Below are 23,413 nucleotides of genomic sequence, written 5' to 3'. Positions count from 1 at the left end.
CCTAGCATCCTCTTTCTTTGCAAGATAAACCTGGCCGTGTATGACACACGACCAAGCTCTGTTTTGCTCCCAAAGGATAATTTCACTCCTTCCTTGCTTTTCCAATACTTCTATGCCCATGAAGAAGTCATGGCCAGCTCATGGAAGTAAAATTTTAACCTAAAATCAAAAGTAAAAATTATAGGATCGAAAAGAATTTAGATATCTCCACAATGACATGATATTGTCCACTTTGGGCCTAAGCCCTCATGATTTTGCTCTTGGGCTCTATCCGAAAGGTCTCATTTCAATGGAGATATCTTTTCTCTTATAAACCCATGATCTTTCCCATGTGTTTCCAATATGGGACTATGTTTGCAACCTTGCAACCCCAACAATCCCCCCTCAAACAAAGGACCATAGGCTTCCCACGTCCGATCCTTGACCCACCAGGTCTTCCTGCTCCTCGGTCCACCCGACCTACTAGGACTTTCTTGCCTAGTCGCAACTAGGACTTCCTGCCTGGTGTCTGGTCCTCTTGATCTGAACATAGGAGCCCCTATTTTCTTTGTTCGAGGTCAATATTGTACCTACATGGCTCAATCAAACCATAGCTCTTGTGCACAGTCGACGGTTAAACCTTCTGGTAGTCTAGGCACTGATACCAATTGTAGGATCGAAAAGAATTTAGATATCTCCACAATGACATGATATTGCCCACTTTGGGCCTAAGCCCTCATGGCTTTGCTCTTGGGCTCTCCCCAAAATGCCTCATTCCAATGGAGATATCTTTTCTCTTATAAACCCATGATCTTTCCCATGTGTTTCCAATATGGGACTATGTTTGCAACCTTGCAACCCCAAAAAAAACAAGTTTAAAAGTACTAACAATAAAATGAAAACTGAAACTGAAAATACTAAAAGAACCCTTGGATTGTCTCCCAAGAAGCGCTTGTTTAGGGTCTTTAGCTCGACCAATATGATCATTCCTCTCTTTTTCTCGCCCGTGGAGGGCAGATGTATTTCTCATTTTCGTTAGGAGGCCATCTCCCAACATCTTCCACCAAAGTATACTCATTTGGTGGCCTCCCATGAGGATGAAAATTCTATTCCTCAAGTTTGTAAATGTTTGCCCTGCTACAAACATTTAAAAGAGAAGAGACATGGTTAGAGACATTAGATAAATCATATTCCAACCTTTCCTTACCAATTACCAAAGAAAGTTCATGGTTTTTAACGTCAATAATAGCTCCAACTATAGTAAGGAATGGTCTTCCCAATATGATAGGAATTTTTGGATCCTCCTCCATGTCAAGTACTACAAAATCTGTGGGAATTATACTCCCACCTACCTCTATTGGCACGTCTTCAACTATACCCATAGGGTACCTGCAGGAATGGTCAGCTAGTTGCAGTGCCATAGTAGTAAGTTTAAAGTTTTTGAGACCTAATTTATTACAGATAGAATAAGGAATGAGACTAACACTTGCCCCTAAATCACAAAAAACTTTCTCAATAAATTCAGCTCCTATGTTGCAAGGAATATAAAAGCTTCCTGGATCCTTTAGCTTTGGGGAAATGTTCTTTTCAAAAAGATCACTACATTCCTCCGTAAGTGCTATGGTCTCTATGTTCCCTCTTCTTCTCTTACTTGACATGATATCCTTCAAGAATTTGGCAAACTTGGGCATTTGTAAGATTGCATCAATGAGAGGAACTTCAACACATATCTCTTTGACTTTCTCCAAGAATTTGCCAAACTCTTCATCCTTCTTGAGCATAACAAGTATTTGAGGAAAAGGGACTGCTTGACTTTGTGAGCAAAGTGGAAGAGTCTTTTCAATCTTAGCGGTACTCTCCTCATCTTCTCGAACTTGAATAGGTTCTTATGTTGAAGGAGAGAACTCTTCTTCAAAATTCATCCCTTTTTGAGCAGTCACTTGGGGATCTCCCAAGGTCTGTCCGCTCCTAAGTTCAATTTGATTACAGTGCTCCACAGGATTAACATCAGATTTTCCAGGAAGTTGACCTCGTGCTCTAGAAGATGAAGAAGCTAATTGAGCAATCTGGCTATCCTGAATCTTTTAATATTTTTTAGAATTATCCATTCTCTAAGTAAGCTTCAAAATATCTTGCTTCATTTCATTCTGATTTGAGATAATTTCTTCAAACATCTTTTCAATTTTAGACATTGGAAAGCCTTGAAAAGATTGTTATTGTTGAAAATTTTGCTGCCCAGACTGAAAATTAGGTCTTGCCCCCATAGATGGTCCTTGCTCTTGATTATGTCTATAAGAAAAATTAAGATGACTTTTCCACCCAGGGTTGTATGTATTTGAGTACGAGTTGTTCTGTCTCTGATTAAAACCCATGATTGCATCACATTGCTCCAATTGATTGATTTGTGCAGAGATAGTTCCCAAAGGACATGAGTCACTAGAGTGATTAGAACTTCCACATACTTCACAAGTAGATACAATGGCATTGACTGTATTTGAATTTGCTCCCATGCTTTCTAATTTCTTTGTAAGAGCATCCAGTTTTTCAGCCATTAAAGTAACTGCATCAACATCAAACTTTCTTGACACTTTTGTTGGGTTTACACAAGAATAACCACCACTTCTCTCATTTGCCCATTGATGATGATTTTGTGCTACACTTTAATTATTTCCTCAGCTTCATCTAGGCTTTTATTCATGAGTGCCCCTCCAGCAGCTGAATCTAAGGACACCTTAGTATAATAATTAATGCCATTATAGAATGTGTGCAACACTAGCCACTTCTCCAAACCATGATGTGGACATTATCTAAGCATATTATTATATCTATCCCAAGCTTCAAATAAAGATTTTGAGTCATCTTGTTTGAAACTTGAAATAAGATTCCTCATATGAGCCATTTTACTGTTAGCTAGAGCCCTAGAGCCAATCATTTGATGATTGTATTTTGGACTTATTGTATCATATTCTATATAAATAAAGGCATTTGGATTTTGGTTATTATACTTACTTGTATTGGTGCCAAATAAACTAAGTATAATAATTTCCTTGAGTAGATGGTTCTCACCTATATCAATCGGTTAGTTGAACCGATAGTGAGATGATATAGGGAACACTACTCTAAATCATTCCTAGTCGAGTATTAACATTTAGGGACAATGTTAATGCAATAAAACTAGCATGTAGGTCAACTCGATGACTTGATCTCAGAAGTCATGGATATGGAGATATCAAGTTGACACATGAGTATGCATTGGAGAATGTATACTGAATGACCCGTCATGAGAAAGTATCATGGATCGTTATATGAGTGATCGTTATATGAGTGTCATATACTTTCTCATGTGGCTATTAGTATGACTATTAGTCCTTGGACCTGAAGTCACCATGGATCCCTACATAAGGAGTTATGTACTTTGGTTTCGTCAAACGTCACCCGTAACTGGGTGGACTTTAAAGGCGATTACCGGGTATGTAACAAATTATGCAGAGTGATGTAGATGGGATCTATCCCTCCCATATGACGGGAGCGACATCAATATTCTTGATAGAGTGAGACCACTAAGTGCATGACCATGCCCAAATGAGTCAACATGAGATGTTGAGCTCATTTGATCGAGTGAGTCTACTTGGAGTTCAAGATTTAGATTGATTAGAGGATGGCACGGTCTATGCCTCATATTGATCAATCTAGATGTCTAGGATAGAAGGACAATGTCACATATTGTGAGGAGTCACAATTAGTAGTCACAAGGTGATGTTGGATCTCAACATTCTTGTAACTTGGGTAGCAATGATGTATTGCTAGATGCCGCTCATTGCTTATGTTTCTAAAGGAGTTTAGAAACATTGCCAACATTACAAGAACCTATTGGGTCACACACAAAGAACAAGTGGATGGAGATTAGGTTCATATGATGAACCAATTGGATTAGGTTCATATGATGCACCAAAGATTGGATTCAAATTAGACTTATTGAGTTAGACTTAATTAGATTCAATTGTTGAATGAGTCTAATTTAAATTTGATTCATTGAGTCAATTTATATTAATGAATTGAGATTCATTAAATTGAAATTGACTTGAATCAAAGGTTGGATTTAACTCAACAAGGAAGAAATTGGTCAATTTTGACTTGACCAAATGGAAGTTGAAACATCAAGTTTGACTTGATGCATTGTCACATCATGTAGGTTGACTCATCCTACATGGCATGACATATCCTTGCCACATCATCACCACCTTATAATGGTGTGCCACCTCATGGAGGTTACACACTCATTCCTTTTAATGTGGTCGGCCACATTAAATGAGGGGGTTACATTTGTGTGGTCGGCCACACACTTGATGATGGGTGAATGCAATTGATTTGCATTCATTCTAGCTTCTTCTTCCTTGGATGCTTGCTTCTCCTTGCTGTTGCCGTGGGGTCTTGGAAGGTGAGAAGGTGTTGAGTTTCATCCAAGAAAAGATAAGAGAGTGTGAAGGACACAAGAAAAGGATACTACTAGTTGAGTATGTGAGAGTCTTCTTGTTTTTCTCTCATTTTCTTTTTCAAATTCTATCCGAGAGCTCTAGAAAGTGCTAGCACACTTGGGGCTCTCTTCTCCATCCTTGAGTGCTAGAGAGCACTCCTTGTTCGTGTGGATATCACTAGAGAAGTATCTACCTTGATACTTTGGAGATCCGACACGTACCTTGGACGAGCGGGAATTTTGCGAGGGCACGCTTCAAAGGTAAAAGGTCTCAACACATAGATGTAGGAGTAGATCTAAAGTTTTTGAAACTCGTACTTGTATTTCATTCGGTTTTTCCTTGCACGGATCTACGGCTTTGGGTGATTCGGGGTTTCCGCGACGCGAAAAGCGGTTTTCGCGACCCGAAAAACCCAACAGTGGTATCAGAGCCACGTGCAAGGCTTGTACGAGTTTAATTTTTTGGTTTTATGAAAACTAAACCTTTTGTGATTTTCTGTAAAATTTAGTTTTTTATGTTTTTATGGGTAATTTTTCCGTAGAAGCGAAGCACAAGTATCCCGGCACTTGTAGGCTTCGGCTACCGGAAAGTTTTTCCTTAAACGGCTTCGTTTTGCCCCAAATCCGTTTGGAACAGCGGGCTTGGGTGCCATTAGATCGCAAAGGAGCAACTCATGATGGTTAGATCGTGGGTAGGGGTACTGCCCCTAACCCCGCAAGGGGATTTGCTCCGCAATCGAACCTGCCGGGAAGATTTTTCCGAAACGGCAATGTCTCGACCCAAATCATTTTGGGACAGCGAGTTTAGGCGCTGTTGGATCGCAAAGGAACCCTCACGATGGTTAGATCGTGGGTAGGGGTGCTGCCCCTGGCCCCGCAAGGGGATCCGTTCCGCGATTGCACCCGAAACTGCTAAACGGGACCGCTAGGAAATTTTACTCGTAAAAATTGTAAAAAATTAATTTTAAAATTATAGAAAATTATGAAAATATATAATTTTGAATTATATATTAATTTTGTGATAGTCATGGCCCAAAAACCCAATATGATTGGATTGTGTTGTAATTCATAATACGGCCTGCGTGCCGTTATGTGTTTACGCGTGTTATATGTTTTTATTTTTCCGCGACCTGCGCGTCATGCCTTTCTCATATATTCTAGTTGTAAATTAGATTTAGACTCGAATGTAACTTGAGTTTCAAATTGTAATGTACAAATTGGAGCGGTAGAGGGTCCACACGAGACGGAGTTCCGAGGCAGGCACGAGCAACACAAGGTGGTCAAAGGGAGGACCTTGGAGAAGCTGTTGACCCTAGGTTGACCATTCGATCTTCTCATTGGCTTGAGAAGATCATAGTGGGGCCATGACTAAATCACAAATAGATTAATTAGTTAATTGCTTATGTATATGATGCATGTTTAATAAGTAATTAATTAATTAGTGCCTTACGATTAGATTAGATCTAAGTCGTGCACATGATGCACCCTTGCGATTAGATTAGATCTAAGTCGTGCACAAGATGCATCCTTTTCGATTAGATTAGATCTCGATCGAACCAACTCTAAATGCCTAATCGTGCCGTGATACCTATCACTACCTCGATCACATGTATTGTTGAATCTGCCAAAGCAGAGCAATACATATTATCTTGGTAGGGTACGGAGGGACAATCTTGGTCCCGCCTATCAACGCATGGGTAAATACAAACTCAATTAGATTGAGTATTCCTAGTTGCTCGGTTAGATCGAGTCAACTATAGGCATTCTTCCAACGGTTGGAAAAGATAGGTCAAAATCACATCTATATTAACTCTCGGGCGTATTAGCCAAAGCTAACTTGAGTTTTAATATAAATGCGGATATTGATTTTATAAACAAGAGTTGCATAGAGATGTAATTGGTAATCATTACCTACCAATCATACTAAGCCTTGGGTGTATTAGCCAAAGCTAACTCAAGGGTTAGTATGATGTGGATCTTGTCCCACAAGAATTATAGAATTCAGTGGGAGCATCATTTAATTAAAGGCCTAATTAAATGATTTTAAAAGAATATGATATTTATTTTTGCAAATTTTCTGTTGTAGATAACCATGACGTCGAATACGAACTCTTTCTCCCTGCGTTCTGTCCTTAAGAAGGACAAGCTCAACGGAGCAAATTTCCTGGACTGGTACAGGAACCTGAGAATAGTTCTCACTCAGGAACGTAAACTGTACGTTCTGGAGCAGCCCATTCCGGAGGCTCCTCCTGCCACTGCCACGCGAGCTGACCGGGATGCTTACAAGAAGCATCAAGATGACGCATTAGATGTGTCCTGTCTAATGCTCGCAACCATGAATTCTGAGCTTCAGAAGCAACATGAGTTGATGTGTGCTTACGATATGGTTGAACATCTTCGTCAACTATATCAAGGACAAGCAGGGCACTGGAAGAGGAACTTCACAGGATACCTGGAAGATCTTAACAAGAAGAGAAATAAGATTTCTACTTCAGGTATAAATGTTATATAAGTCAACCTCTCTATTTCTTCATCGTGGGTATTAGATACCGGATGTGCTTCGCACATTTGTACTAATGTACAAGCACTGAGAAATAGCAGAGCATTGATAAAGGGCGAGATAGACCTACGAGTAGGCAATGGAGCACGGGTTGCTGCTGTTGCTGTAGTGACTTATTTTTTATCTCTGTCCTCTGGGCTTATACTAGAGTTAGACGATTGCTGTTATGTGCCTACATTGACTAAGAACATTATATCAGTTTCTTGTTTGGACAAGAAAGGATTCTCGTTTATAATAAAGAACAAATGTTGTTCTGTCTATTTAAACGATATGTTCTATTGTAGTGCACCTCTGATGAACGGACTCTATATTCTAGACCTTGAGAGCTCTATCTATAACGTTAGTACCAAGAGGTTCAAATCGAACGATATGAACCACACCTATCTCTGGCACTGTCGCTTAGGTCATATAAATGACAAGCGCTTATCCCAGCTCCATAAGGATGGTTTGCTGGACTCATTTGATTTTGAATCATATGAGATATGCGAGTCATGCCTACGAGGCAAGATGACCAAGACTCCCTTTAGTGGGCACAGCGAGAGAGTGACTGATTTGTTAGGACTCATACATAGTGATGTATGTGGCCCTTTCAATGTCGCTGCTAGAGGCGGTTATAGATACTTCATCACATTTACTGATGACTTCAGTAGATATGGTTATGTGTACTTGATGACACATAAGTCCGAATCCTTTGAAAAGTTCAAAGAATTCAAGAATGAAGTACAGAACCAGCTTGGCAAGAGTATTAAAATACTTCGATCAGATCGAGGTGGTGAATACTTAAGCCATGAGTTTCGTGACTATTTAGCTGAGTGTGGGATTCTATCCCAACTCACTCCTCCTGGAACACCACAGTGGAATGGTGTATCCGAAAGGAGGAATCGTACCCTATTAGATATGGTACGATCTATGATGAGTCACACATATCTTCCGACATACCTTTGGGGATATGCTCTAGACACGGCAGCTTTCATTCTCAACCGAGTTCCATCCAAGGCCGTGATAAAGACACCATATAGGATATGGACTGGGAGAGATGCCCAGGTGTCTTTCATGAGGATTTGGGGCTGTGAGGCTTACGTACGACGTCAAGTCTCAGACAAATTAGGACCCAAATCCGACAAGTGCTATTTCATCGGATATCCCAAGGAAACTAAGGGATATTACTTTTCCATTCCCAGTCAGCACAAGGTAGTTGTGGCAAAGACTGGGGTCTTTCTAGAAAGGAACTTTGTTTCTAGAAAGACTAGTGGGAGCACGTTCAATCTTGAAGAAGTTCAAGATGCGAATACTAGCACTGAAGCCTCGATGGAAGTTGAACTGGAACCACAAAGTGTTGTGGATGATGTTCCACAAGGAGTTGAGGAACAACAACCAGTTCAAGTAGACATACCTCTTTGCAGGTCTGATAGGGTGCGTCGTCAGCCTGAGAGATACTCATTTCTCTTGTTTGAGCATGATGACGTTGTGCTCGTAGAGGATGAGCCTACCACCTATCAGGAAGCTGTGATGAGACCAGATTCTGAGAAATGGCTAGAGGCCATGAGATCCGAGATGGAATCCATGTACACCAACCAAGTATGGACTTTGGTTGATCCACCTGAAGGGGTAAAACCCATTGGGTGCAAGTGGGTCTTTAAGAGAAAGACTGACATGGATGGACTTATCTATAAGGGTCGCTTGGTAGCTAAAGGTTTCAAGCAGATTCATGGTATTGACTATGATGAAACCTTTTCTCCAGTAGCGATGTTTAAGTCCATTCGGATCATGCTTGCTATTGCAGCCTACCATGACTATGAGATATGGCAGATGGATGTCAAAACTGCGTTTCTGAATGGAAACCTACTCGAGGATGTGTACATGACACAACCTGAGGGTTTTGTAGATCCACAGCATACTAGTAGAGTATGCAAGCTGCATAGGTCCATATATGGACTAAAGCAAGCATCTCGGAGCTGGAATCTTCGATTCGATGATGCAATCAAATAGTTTGGATTCTTCAAGAATGAAGATGAGCTTTGTGTCTACAAGAAGGTTGTAGAGAACACAATTGTCTTCCTCATATTGTATGTGGATGACATACTACTCATTGGGAAGGACATCCCTATGCTTCAGTCTGTCAAGACCTGGCTAGGGAGTTGCTTCTCAATGAAGGATTTAGGTGAGACATCCCACATTCTAGGGATACAGATCTATAGAGATAGATCTAAGAGATTGCTTGGCCTAAGTCAGAGTACATATATTGACAAGGTACTCCTTCGGTTTTCCATGCAGAACTCCAAGAAGGGATTTCTGCCGATGTCACATGGCATGAGTCTTTCGAAGACTCAAGGTCCCTCTTCTAGAGAGGAGAGAGACCGCATGGATCAAATCCCTTATACCTCAGCCATAGGATCGATCATGTACGCCATGCTATGTACTCGACCTGATGTCTCGTATGCTTTGAGCATGACGAGCAGATACCAGTCAGATCCAGGTGAAAGTCACTGGATAGCGGTCAAGAATATTCTTAAGTACTTAAGAAGGACTAAAGAATATTTCTTGATATATGGAGGCAGTGATGAGCTAGCTGTAAAGGGTTACAGTGATGCTAGCTTCTAGACCGATCAGGATGACTATAGATCGCAGTCGGGGTTCGTATTTTGCATTAATGGTGGTGCTGTCAGCCGGAAGAGTTCGAAGCAGTATACAATAGCTGATTCTACAACAGAAGCCGAGTACATTGCTGCATCAGAGGCAGCAAAGGAGGCAGTTTGGATCCGCAAGTTCATCACTGAACTTGGGGTGGTTCCTAGCATTGCTGACCCCATTGAGCTCTATTGTGACAACAATGGAGCTATAACACAGGCGAAGGAACCTCGCTCACACCAGCGGACCAAACACATACTACGGCGCTTCCATCTCATTCGAGAGATCATCGAGAGAGGAGATGTGAAGATTTACAGAGTACCTACAAAGGCTAACATCGCAGATCCCTTGACCAAGGCTTTGACACAGAAGAAGCATGATGGTCACACTAGGTCATTTGGGCTTAGAGCCTACACTGATTGGCACTAGTGCTAGTGGGAGATTGTTAGCTAGAGCCCTAAAGCCAATCATTTGATGATTGTATTTTGGACTTATTGTATCATATTCTATATAAATAAAGGCATTTGGATTTTTGGTTATTATACTTACTTGTATTGGTGCCAAATAAACTAAGTATAATAATGTCCTTGAGTAGATGGTTCTCACCTATATCAATCGGTTAGTTGAACCGATAGTGAGATGATATAGGGAACACTACTCTAAATCATTCCTAGTCGAGTATTAACATTTAGGGACAATGTTAATGCAATAAAACTAGCATGTAGGTCAACTCGATGACTTGATCTCAGAAGTCATGGATATGGAGATATCACGTTGACACATGGGTATGCATTGGATAATGTATACTGAATGACCCGTCATGAGAAAGTATCATGGATCGTTATATGAGTGTCATATACTTTCTCATGTGGCCATTAGTATGACTATTAGTCTTTGGACCTGAAGTCACCATGGATCCCTACATAAGGAGTTATGTACTTTGGTTTCGTCAAACATCACCCGTAACTGGGTGGACTATAAAGGCGATTACCGGGTAGGTAACAAATTATGTAGAGTGATGTAGATGGGATCTATCCCTCCCATATGACGGGAGCGACATCAATATTCTTGATAGAGTGAGACCACTAAGTGCATGGCCATGCCCAAATGAGTCAACATGAGATGTTGAGCTCATTTGATCGAGTGAGTCTACTTGGAGTTCAAGATTTAGATTGATTAGAGGATGACACGGTCTATGCCTCATATTGATCAATCTAGATGTCTAGGATAGAAGGACAATGTCACATATTGTGAGGAGTCACAATTAGTAGTCACAAGGTGATGTTGGATCTCAACATTCTTGTAACTTGGGTAGCAATGATGTATTGCTAGATGCCGCTCATTGCTTATGTTTCTAAAGGAGTTTAGAAACATTGCCAACGTTACAAGAACCTATTGGGTCACACACAAAGAACAAGTGGATGGAGATTAGGTTCATATGATGAACCAATTGGATTAGGTTCATATGATGCACCAAAGATTGGATTCAAATTAGACTTATTGAGTTAGACTTAATTAGATTCAATTGTTGAATGAGTCTAATTTAAATTTGATTCATTGAGTCAATTTATATTAATGAATTGAGATTCATTAAATTGAAATTGACTTGAATCAAAGGTTGGATTTAACTCAACAAGGAAGAAATTGGTCAATTTTGACTTGACCAAATGGAAGTTGAAACATCAAGTTTGACTTGATGCATTGCCACATCATGTAGGTTGACTCATCCTACATGGCATGACACATCCTTGCCACATCATCACCACCTCATAATGGTGTGCCACCTCATGGAGGTTACACACCCATTCCTTTTAATGTGGCCGGCCACATTAAATGAGGGGGTTACATTTGTGTGGCCGGCCACACACTTGATGATGGGTGAATGCAATTGATTTACATTCATTCTAGCTTCTTCTTCCTTGGATGCTTGCTTCTCCTTGCTGTTGCCGTGGGGTCTTGGAAGGTGAGAAGGTGTTGAGTTTCATCCAAGAAAAGATAAGAGAGTGTGAAGGAAACAAGAAGAGGATACTACTAGTTGAGTATGTGAGAGTCTTCTTGTTTTTCTCTCATTTTCTTTTTCAAATTCTATCCGAGAGCTCTAGAAAGTGCTAGCACACTTGGGGCTCTCTTCTCCATCCTTGAGTGCTAGAGAGCACTCCTTGTTCGTGTGGATATCACTAGAGAAGTATCTACCTTGATACTTTGGAGATCCGACACGTACCTTGGACGAGCGGGAATTTTGCGAGGGCACGCTTCAAAGGTAAAAGCTCTCAACACATAGATCTAGGAGTAGATCTAAAGTTTTTGAAACTCGTACTTGTATTTCATTCGGTTTTTCCTTGCACGGATCTACGGCTTTGGGTGATTCGGGGTTTCCGCGACGCGAAAAGCGGTTTTCGCGGCCCGAAAAACCCAACATTTACTAGGTGGATAGAATTTGTCCAGAAATTGTTGCTCGCACTGTTCCCATGTGGTGATGCTATTTGGAGCTAAAGAGTTTAACCATTTCTTAGCTCTGTCTCTTAAAGAAAACCCAAATAATAATAAACGCACTGCTTCAGAAGGAACACCATTCATTTTCATTGTACCGCATATCTTATAGAAGACCTCCAAGTGTTGATTTGGATCCTCATGCGGTCCTCCACTAAACTGATTCTGCTGCATAATAGAAATAATAGCCGGTTTGATCTCAAAATTATTTGCTTCAACAGAAGATCTTGAAATGCTAGATCGAAATCCTCTAGCATAAGGTGCTGCATAATCCTTTAATGGTCTATTTGCCATGCTAGGATGTTCTTGTTCTTCTTGATGTCTTTATGATGTTCTTCTTCTATAAAATATTTTGTCTATTTCAGGATCTAGAGGAAGAAGTTCTCCTGCAAAGTTAGATCTTCGCATACACAAGAACAAGATTGCAAGATATATTTGTTCAAAAGAAAAGAAGAAAGAAAGAGAAAAGTTAGATTAAAATGTTAGAAAAAAAATACTGATAAGATGTAGAAAGATATAGTTATGAAAACATAATTCTAAAGATTAGTTACAACTACGCTAATAAAAAGAAAAGAAAAGTTATGTTTAGTCTAACTCAATTGATAATCTCTAATGTTATAAACACAGTCCCTGGCAACGACGCCAAAAATTTGTTAACGTTCCGCAAGTGTACGGATACGTCATCAGTAATAAAGAAAGATATCATATCCACAGGGACTGGTTATAACCAAAGATATCTCAACACGAATTAGCTAAACAACTAATCAATTGATTTATAAAACTAAGTGCAACTATGAAAAGTAAAGCATAGAAGTAAAAACATAGAAAAAGGAATAAGGGCTATGATAAAAGGATGTTCTAGGAGTTTTGATTTCTTTGTAATGTTATTCAATGTAAATGATCTACCAAATCTTATTCCTCAATTGTCCATCATTTGTAGAAGGTTGTCGATTCTCTCTTGCAATAGACAACCGACTTAGGACCAAAATCTATATCTAAATATGATCAATTAGGAATGATTCCTATGATGTCCTTACACGGGCTTGCCTGTCACGTGCGCCCCTCGGATAATCAACATAGAAAACTCATTACTTCTCAACCCATATCAAGATATAAAAGATTTAATCATACAATCTATCCTACCCCCTTGAATGACCTTATTTCACCTTCAAGATTATCCCTCAATTGTCCTTACACAGTCTTGTCTATCACGTATGTCCCTCGGATAATAGAATGAGGAATTACCTCTACAAGATCCACAAGATACTCAAACATTCAATCAAGTATGGTAATTAAGTCCAATCACAACAACCCACACAAGATCAAATAGATACAAACAAGACAAAATCATAAAAATAGGAAATTGACAAATCCATAAGAGTTTACATCAAATCATATTACAAATACTCCCTCCATCCTAGAACAAGGAGATCTAATCCATAGAACAAGAAAAGAAACCCAAATATAAGAAGATCACAAACATTTTGATCCCAAAATCCAAGAAGAGAAAGGGAAGAAAAGCTTATCTATGATGAAGAAAGGTCTTCAGATCCAATCCTCGATCTCGGAGTCGATTCGTTGAAGATCTTCCCTTAGATCACCCGAAAATCCCTCCAAGAAGGTAGAGAATCGCCCAAATCTTGTTTCTTCCCAAAAGGGAGAACTCCCCCTTCAAATGATGAAAGAAACTCTTATATAGAGCAGAGATTTTGGGTGCCACACGGCCCCGAGACTCGGGCGTGTGTGAGACACGGGCTAGGTCATTCTCTTCATTGTCCATCTCACAAGGCCGTGTGGTGCACACGACCGTGATATGTTCTGCCACTGCCATCCTTGCACGACCGTGTAGATCTACACGGCCTGTGCTACCTCCAGTTCTGGAACTCATGCATGGCCGTGTCTGGGACATGACCTGGGCTTGTTGGCTTCTGGGAAAATTGCACAACCGTGTAGATATACACGGCCATGGCTCTCTTGGCTTCAAAATTGTCACGGCTATATGATGCACACACGACCGTGACCTTCTCCTTTTCTACAGAAGCTACACGGGTGATCATCACCACACGACCTGGACATTGCCCTGCTCTGCCAATGCTGCATGGGTGAGCACCACCACATGACCTAGGTCACTCTCCCAGACATGGCCGCGTGGCACTCCAATGTGGTGTCTTCCTCCTTTTGTTAGCTTGCAGATTTGGCCTCGATCATAAATTCTTCTCCAAATACAACTCCTGCGTACAGAAAATGCACAAAAGTAGATTTTCGAACAAAAAGAGTAAATATACTAAAAGAAAAGCTGGAAGTATGAAAATACATAGATAAAGCATGCGCAAAATACATGAATGTGCGTCAAAACATGCTAAACAAGTGTATACTATCTACACACATCAACTGGTTTGTAAGTGATGCATACAAACTTGCGCGTTGGCTTTAAGTGCCTTCCTCCATATCGAATGAGTTTGTTTGCGGATCACTAGATCAAACTTCCTCTATGGATGATTATAGTAAATTATTTAGGTTTGTGTGATCTTCTCCATCTGAAGGGGCACAATTCTAATTAATGAACTAAGTATCAAGTAATGATATACACTTAGACGCATTTAATAGTATCCTCTCCATCGAAGTCACTGTTATTATTTGTGTGACCGAAGATAAATCAACTATTAATTTTATTTATCATAAAGTTAGGTTGACAAGATAATAAAATTAATGGATAAAACCTCCTCTTACAAATGTTTGAATTAGTATACGTCCACACTATCGTGGCATACGAAATTCATGGTGTTTTGAGGTGTTGGTGAATTTAAATTATATTGTTCGAGGTATCAATATTATTTTAAATTCTAAAGTTTTGATCAAATATTTTATTTTGTAATTCTCAGGATTTCAAAATGGCTTTCAATCCTCTTGTTGTTATTTTAAAAGAAAACAAACTTACTAGTCCCAATTATATTGATTGGAAACGAAACTTGGACATTGTCTTAACTGCTGAAGGATACAAGTTCATACTTCTTGAGGTCTACCCTAGCGTGCCTGATAAGGATTCTAGTGAAGAGGAGATAGAGAGACATAGGAAATGAGTGAAGGCAGATGAGATGACACGGTGTTATATTTTGGCTTCTATGTCAAATGTGTTGCAACATCATCATCAGGCCTTATCCACTGCCTATGATATGATGCTCAATCTCAAGGAACTCTTCAGACACCAGAATTGGACTGCCAGGCAGGAGGCCATGAGAAACTTAATGACAACCACCATGACTGAGGGGACACTCGTAAGGGATCATATCCTTAAGATGATGGCTCATTTGACGAACTGTCCTCGCAGAAACGAGAACAATGAAGGTGTATTGTATTCATTAGTTGTCGAAACATGTTTAACGGTGTTATCTATCAGTACTTGGTGTGTAGATATGGGAGTCACTGATCATGTCTGTAATTCATTGCAGGGGTTTCATGAAACTCGACGACTACATGAAGGGGAGATCACCGTCTACATGGGCAATGCTACAAGAGTGGCAGCTGTTGCAGTGGGAGATATTTATTTATCTTTTGATAGGAATAAAATATTGATTTTGAGAAATTTTCTTTACGTACCATGTTTTAGAAAGAACTTGATTTCAGTTTCTAAATTATTTAAGGATGGATATTCTGTTTCTTTTGATGACAAAGTGGTTGTTAAGAAAAATAGGGTGGTTATCTGTTCTGGTACGTTGGTTGGCAATTTGTATACTCTTAATCCAATTACTCCCACAATGCAACAAATGAAAATTAATAATACATCTTCTAATTCTAATAAGAGAAAGCAACCTTCGAAAATGAACTAAACATATCTTTGGCATCTAAGGCTAGGTCATATTACCTTGAGTAGGATTCAAAGGTTAATAGCCGATGGACCTTTGGGTTCATTGGTAGTGGAAAACTTTTTGACCTGCGAGTCTTGCTTGGAAGGAAAAATGACCAAGAGACCTTTTAAGGCATAAGGGTATAGAGCCAAAGAAGTGTTGGAATTGGTTCATTCTAATTTGTGTGGACCTATGACTATCCAGGAGAGAGGTGATTTCGAATATTTTGTCTCTTTCATAGATGACTATTTGAGATATGAGTACATTTACTTGATGCACCGTAAGTCTGAGTACTTTGATAAGTTCAAAGAGTACAAGGCTGATGTGGAGAAATGTCATGGTAAAAGTATCAAGACACTACGGTCTAATCGTGGTGGAGAGTACCTCTTAGGGGAGTTTAGGAATTACTTATCAGAGGTTGAGATTCAATCCCAATTGTCTGCACCTGGTACACCCTAACAGAATGGTGTGATGAAACGAAGGAATAAGACTCTTATGGAAATGGTTAGATCGATGATGAGTTATTCAGAATTACCAAATTCGTTTTGGGGATATGATCTGGAAACGGCGGCGTACATTCTGAACTTGGTACCTTTTAAGTCAGTACCCTCTACTCCCACAGAATTATGGAACGGGCGTAAGCCTAGTTTGAAACACATTCAGATTTGGGATAGTCCAGCACATGTGCTAAAGGGAGATGCTGATAAGTTGGAATCACTTACAGAAGATTGCTTGTTTGTGGGGGTATCCTAAAAGAACGAAAGGTGGTTTGTTTTATAGTCCTAAAGATCAGAAGGTCATTATTAGCACCAATGCCCGATTTTTAGAGGAAGACTATGTAATGAACCACAAGCCCATGAGTAAAATTGTTCTTAAGGAAATAAGAGAGGACACATCTAATTTAGTACCAACGGTACAAGATGAGATACCACAAGAAACTGTAACACATGTCACAAATGATGCACAATTACAGGTAGTGCCTCGTCGTAGTGGGAGGGTTGTTCAGCAACCTGATAGATTCATATTTTTGGGAGAGTCTTTAGACTTGATCCCTGGTGAACATGAACCTGTTCCCTGGACATATGATGAAGCACTCTAAGATAAAGATGCAGCATCTTGGCAAAGTGCAATGAACTCTAAAATAGAATCTATGTATTCTAATAAAGTCTAGGAGCTTGTAGAACCATCAAATGGTATAAAAGCCATTGGATGTAAATGAGTCTATAAAAGGAAAAGAGGACAGATGGGAAGGTGGAAACCTTTAAAGCGAAGCTTGTTACGAAGGAGTATACTCAGAATGAGGGAATCGATTATGAGGAAACCTTTTCACCAGTAGCCATGCTCAAGTCTATCCGGATTCTTTTATCTATTGCTGCTCATATGGATTATGAGGTTTGGCAAATGAATGTCAAGACAGCTTTCCTTAACGGAAGTCTTGAAGAAAACATGTATATGAAGCAACCAAAGGGGTTCATTGCAAAGGGCAAAGAACATCTTGTTTGTAAGCTCAATTGGTACATTTATGGACTGAAGCAAGCTTCGAGATCTTGGAACATCTGGTTTGATGAAGTAATCCAGTCTTATGGATTCATTCAGTGTCCGGATAAGTCTTGTGTATATAAGAAAAGTGACAGAAACATGGTGGTATTTCTTGTACTATACGTAGATGATATTTTGCTCATTGGCAACAATGTCAAAATGTTGTCAGACGTAAGGGTATGGTTGTCCAAGAAGTTTGATATGAAGGACTTGGGAGAATGTGGACATATTCTTGGGATCAAAGTAATAAGGGATCACAAGAAAAGGATGTTGTGCTTATCCCAAGCTTCATACATCAATACTATTCTAGCTCATTTTAGCATGCAAAACTCCAAGAAAGATTTTCTACCTTTTCGACATGGATTACCTTTATCTAAAGAGATGTTTCCTAAAATATCAAAGGAAATAGAGGAGATGAAGATAGTTCCTTATGCTTCAGCTGTAGGAAGCCTAATTTATGCGATGTTATGTACGAGACTGGATATCTATTTTGCCGTGGGCATGGTTAACAGATATCAAAGTAACCCAGGACTGGGACATTGGACTACCGTAAAGCATATATGAAAGTATCTGAGAAGGACTAGAAATTATATGCTAGTTTACCAGGCAGATGATTTACTCTCTGTGGGTTATACGGATTCTGACTTCTAATCAGATCGGGACAATAGTAAGTCAACCTCAGGGTATGTGTTTACTTTGGGAGGTGGAGCCATAACATGGAGGAGTGTTAAGCAGAAATGCGTTTCGGGCTCCACCATGGAAGCTGAGTATGTGGCAGCTTCTGAGGCAACCAAAGAAGTTGTATGGCTCAGAAACTTTTTGATGGACTTAGATGTGATTCCTGGTTTTCCCAAAATTATCACAATTTATTGTGATAATAGTGGTCCAGTAGCAAACTCGAAGGAATCATGAGCCCATAAGGCAAGTAAATACATTGAGCGCAAGTACCACCTGATACGAGACATCGTAAAGCGAGGAGAAGTTGTTGTCGCCAAGATTGCATCAGCAGATAACTTGGCAGATCTTTTCACTAAGGCCCTTCCGGTGAGAGCTTTGGATGAGCATGTTGAGGGGATGGGAATCAGATGTATGGCAGCATATATGGTAGCATAATCTTTTAGTATAAGTGGGAGATTGTTCGGATGTATAATATAAGCCATGCTTTTGTATGAACATCTATTTTTGAAATGAGAATCACTTTGATCAAATGTCTGCATTTTATATTTATATATATGTCGATGCAGTTGTCCATTTAATTTATATTGTCGATAACATGGTGTGTGGTGCCACACAGAAGATCATGTTATCGGTTCCTTATAAATTATAAATAATAGCTCACAACCAAGATGGATAGGGATAAACCATTAGAACGGTTATAGTGTAATTTAGTATTAGTTTGTCTTGACTATATAATTACACTAGTACACTATGTATGTATTGAACATGACCATTTGAGGTTGCTCGATTTATACTGACTGCATAAAAGAACTGAACCTCTATTATTATGGATGTGCGTACTCTTAATCCCGATATAATAACAAATACATATACTTAGTATTTATTTCTTTAACTTATCAATGGGTGAGATTTATTCGTTAAATAAATAGGCTCGATAAGTTGGGAGATAGTACCATTTATATGATGTGTTGTTGATTATAAAAGAAAACTTTATCCTATTTATTTAGGTTCATGATGTCCCCTTGAGGAGCTCATAAGGATTATCATGTAAACCTTGCAGGTAGACTTAGTCCGACATGATAATAAAGTTGAGTGATACTACTCTTGGAGTCAGATGTTAATTAAGTGAGTTGTCAGTAACTCATTTAATTAACAGGCATACAATATCTTAAACACAGGGAGATTAACGCACTCATGATATGTAGGAGCCTATATTGTAATATGAGATCGGTGTGATAGTTCAATAATAACTCTTTAGTGGTATGAGTTATTATTGATAAACTTGAGTTGGGTATTCGGGTCGAACACAGGAAGCTCAAGCTCATTAGGAGGCCAAAACTAATTCCTCCTCTCAGTCCCTGTTGTAGCCTGTATAAAGCCTCGTATTCACCCGTTTTGTTTTTACTTCCTACCCAAGAAAGGAGCCGACCACATCCTTTCTTGGAGCCCAAGAAAGGGGCCTCCCAAGCCTTGCTTGGTGCCCAAGATGAGGGCCGACCAAGCCTTGCTTGGTGCCCAAGCAAGGGGTCGGCCATAATAGTAATAAAAGGAAGATTTTATTTAAAATAGAATTTTGTTAAAAATTATTTCCTTTTATAACTATTTACAATGGTTTAAAAAAGAGATTTTAATTTTGTTAAAATTTTTCCTTTGTGTAACCATCCATAATAGGAATAAAAAAAAGGAAATTTTATTTAAAAATAGAATTCTATTAGAATCTTTCCTTTTTAGCCGCCAGCAAAGATTATAAAAGAACAGTAGGAGGTGCTCCCTAAATAATAACCTAATCTCTAATCTCTCCTCTCCACAATTCTCCTTAATCCCTCTAGGGTCAGCGTCACCTAGTTGTTTTTGCTAGGGCCGGCGATAATTCTAGCCTCCACATCTTTTATGGTTGGCGGCAAGAAGACAAGAGGAAGAGAAGAGAGAAAGGAGAAGAGGCAGCATCCACCTTCAACCCATAGGGCCGGCGACAATCCTTGCTTCCACCTTGCTGGCCGATGGTTTTAAGAAGAAGGAGGCACCCCTTTTTCTTTGCATTCTTTGGTGGTAGGCGGCTTGGAAAGGAAGAAGAGGTTTGAGTGTTTTGTCTTGGTAGATCGTCGCCCACACGGCGTCTAAGAAGAAGAGAGGAATACGACAGAAGATCAAGAGGTCTTTAGCTACGAAGAAAGGTACAACTAGTTCTTTAATTCCACTGTGTATCTAGTTTTATTTTCTTTGTATCTATTTTGGATATCGATTTTGAATACCAACACAAGAGCCCAGCGATCTTGTGCTTCGATCAAGATGCGCTTTGATCAATCAAGAACTTGTTTGATTGATCAAACACATGTCTGATCAAGCATGTGGGTTGCTAGGAAAAGTTTTGTGCTTGTACAAATTTTTTTACAGGGGATTTACATAGAACAGAATTCCCAGCGCCAACACCATCAATAGTTTTTGGGGTGTCATTCGTCGATAAATGAGTTCGTGTTTTACCCTACCTTACCTGATCTATTGCCTCCACCATTCGATCATATCACCATTGACTCCATGCATCAGAGTCTCTTTGGTCATCCTCGTCTGGATGGTCCAAATGTGCATATTACCACTTTCTCCTCCCTTGAATTATCCGCCAGGGAAAACAAATTATTCAAAATAGTTATTAACTGTGTTTTTCCCATTGTCTCCCATGCCTTAGCCCTCATCAGACCCTCGCACATGTTTTTGCTGTATGCCATGCGACATCTCCTTGATGTCAATATTGCTTTGAACATCTTTCACTGCATCATTCATTTCACTCAGCCAGTGCAGCAGACAGTCCATGTGCCTTTTGGCAATCTCATTACCGACTGGTTAGAGTCCATGCACATCGATGTATCTCGAGGGAAGCTAGAGCCTATGACTGTTGCATATTCCCAAATCTCTGCATAGTCCTTCATGAAGACTGGTATTGAGGCTAGGTCAGATAGCGCCCGATGGATTGACCGGCGTGCCGTTGGTGAGGGACCGAGGGATCAACCTCAGAGGGCAGGATAGGCGCCGGCTCCGGCGATAGCTAATCCTGAGGCGGATGTTGCGACACCTGATTCTCCTGGTCTCGTTATAGCAGCTTAGCTTCAGACACTTGAGGAGGTCGTGGACACTCGCTTTGAGGAGCTGTCCATGGCTATTGCTGAGGTGCACAGTAGGTTGCCACTTTACGGATGAGCCTTGATTCTCTGGTGGATTTAGTGCACTCTTGGATGATGGGTCACTCGTCTCAGTCTCTCCCTCCCGCGAGTTCAGTCCTGTCTGATGTGGATGCCTTTGGGGCAGATGTTGCTCCGGCTGCGACTCTTGCTCCTGATCCTGTTGTTGGTTCTGACCCTGTTTCCACTCTTGGAGATGACTCATTTGACTTCTTTGTACCTTTATGACACAGTGCTCTTGCACTTTATGTATTTGTTTGTCGTGGAGTCTATGGTGTGAACTCCAGACTTTCCTTGTAACGACCCAATTTTCCCTATTTCGAGTTCCAAATGTCCCTAAAAATATTTGAAAATGCTTTTAAAATATTCTAGAGATTTTTAGAAATTTTTAGAGTATTTTTACGTAATTTTTGGAGGTCATTTGGTATGTTTACAAAAAGAAAGAAGTTTTGACAAAAAACCATTGAAGGTGAGACTCGAACACACGACCTCGACCCGAGCCGAACCTCAGCCGAACCTAGCCAACCAATTGAGCTACGGTTGATTTGTGATTAAGAAGGGGAACGAAGTATATTTAAGTGGTAATTGGAACAGAATTAAACCGAGTTATAAAGGGATTAAGTTTTCCCTTTCTCACCGAAAAACCCTATCTGCCTTTTCTTTCCTCTCCCGACGGCGATTTCGCCTTCTCGTCTCGGTCGAAAAACGCAGCAGCAAGTGAAGGTCTCTCCGGCGCCGGCGAAGGCTTTTTCCGGCCGATCTTCACCTGCGGTGGTGATTCCCTCGCCGAGGAAGGTCTGTGGGCGCAAGGGAGGTTGAAGATCCAAGCTAACCGAAACCCTAAAGCTTCCTCCTTCGGTTGTAAGTCTAAGAAAGCATAGTAAGTACTACTCACCTGCGGTAGGAGTTGTTTCGGGTTTTCCATTTTGAATTTTCCTTGCTTCCGAGGCCTAGCATGAACCCTAGACTTAGTATTTGGGCTGCACAGCAAGTTGCCCTTTCCTTTTCATGAGCATAGCATGTTAAGGTCAAGAAATTGTGTTCTTTGTTCATTTTGAATTCAAAGCACGTTGTAAAGATTTTTGGTTTCTTTAGTTTTCTGCCGTGAGTCTTATAGGAAGAAGATGAATGATTTAAGTTAAGCATGTAGAATTGTATGCTAGGGCTGTTGTGTTATGCATTCTATCCTTAATTGTTGCTAGGGATTTTGCCATGCACAGTTGAGTTTCCGGTTGGTTCTTTGCTGCCCTGTTTTGGATCATACCGTACAGATTGCTATGGTTACCTCATGTTGCTGCCGTGAGTTCATCTAAGGATACATTCTTTTGGCTTGCTGTTGAATTCTTTGAGTTGTGTTTTATGCTTGAATCTCCTTGCTTTAAGATCATATTGTACAGAGTTAAGGTTGTTTAGGGATTAGTTTTGGACAGCATATTAAAGGAGCCTGAAGTTGTATTCTTTTGCTTTATTTATAGCATGTTTAGAAAGTTTGAAGTAGCATTCTGTTGCCTATTTTATAGCACGTTAAAGAAACCTGAAGTTGTATTCTTTTGCTTTATTTATAGCATGTTTAGGAAGTTTAAAGTAGCATTCAGTTGTTTATTTTACAGCATGTTTAGTAAGTCCAAGTTAGCTATCTTTAGCTCTATTTTACAGCATGTTTAGTAAGTCCAAGTTAGCTATCTTTTGCCCTATTTTACAGCATGTTTAGAAAGTCCAAGTTAGCTTTCTTTTGCTTTATTTTACAGCATGTTTAGAAAGTTCAAATTAGCTCTCTTTTGCTCTAATTTATAGCATGATTAGCAAGTTTGAATTAGCTCTCTTTTGCTCTATTCTAGAGCATGATTAGTAAGTTCAGATGTGCTTTCTTTTCCTTTGTTTTACAGCATGTTTAGAAAGTTCAGATTTGCTCTTCTGTTGCTTTGTTTTATAACATGCTTAGAGAGAGTTAGATTTGTTTCCCTTGTATTGTTTTTATATAGCATGCTTAGTTAATTGTAATCCTACACTTGTTAGGTATATCTAAAGGATTCCAATAAACTCTAAT

General features: G+C 39.8%; 1 non-coding gene across 1 annotated transcript; it reads left to right on the top strand.

Annotated features, from left to right (window-relative positions):
- Positions 1-2,765: 2,765 nt before the first annotated feature.
- On the top strand, positions 2,766-2,871 carry LOC121988205. Its single transcript, XR_006113942.1, has one exon. It is a non-coding gene; the product is annotated as a small nucleolar RNA R71 (small nucleolar RNA).
- The last annotated feature ends 20,542 nt before the right edge of the window (positions 2,872-23,413 follow it).

This window comes from Zingiber officinale, chromosome 5B, assembly GCF_018446385.1.
Source record: "Zingiber officinale cultivar Zhangliang chromosome 5B, Zo_v1.1, whole genome shotgun sequence".
Taxonomy (NCBI): Eukaryota; Viridiplantae; Streptophyta; class Magnoliopsida; order Zingiberales; family Zingiberaceae; genus Zingiber; species Zingiber officinale.
Note: the sequence above shows the minus strand (reverse complement) of the source record. Positions and strands in the feature narration are given on the sequence as shown.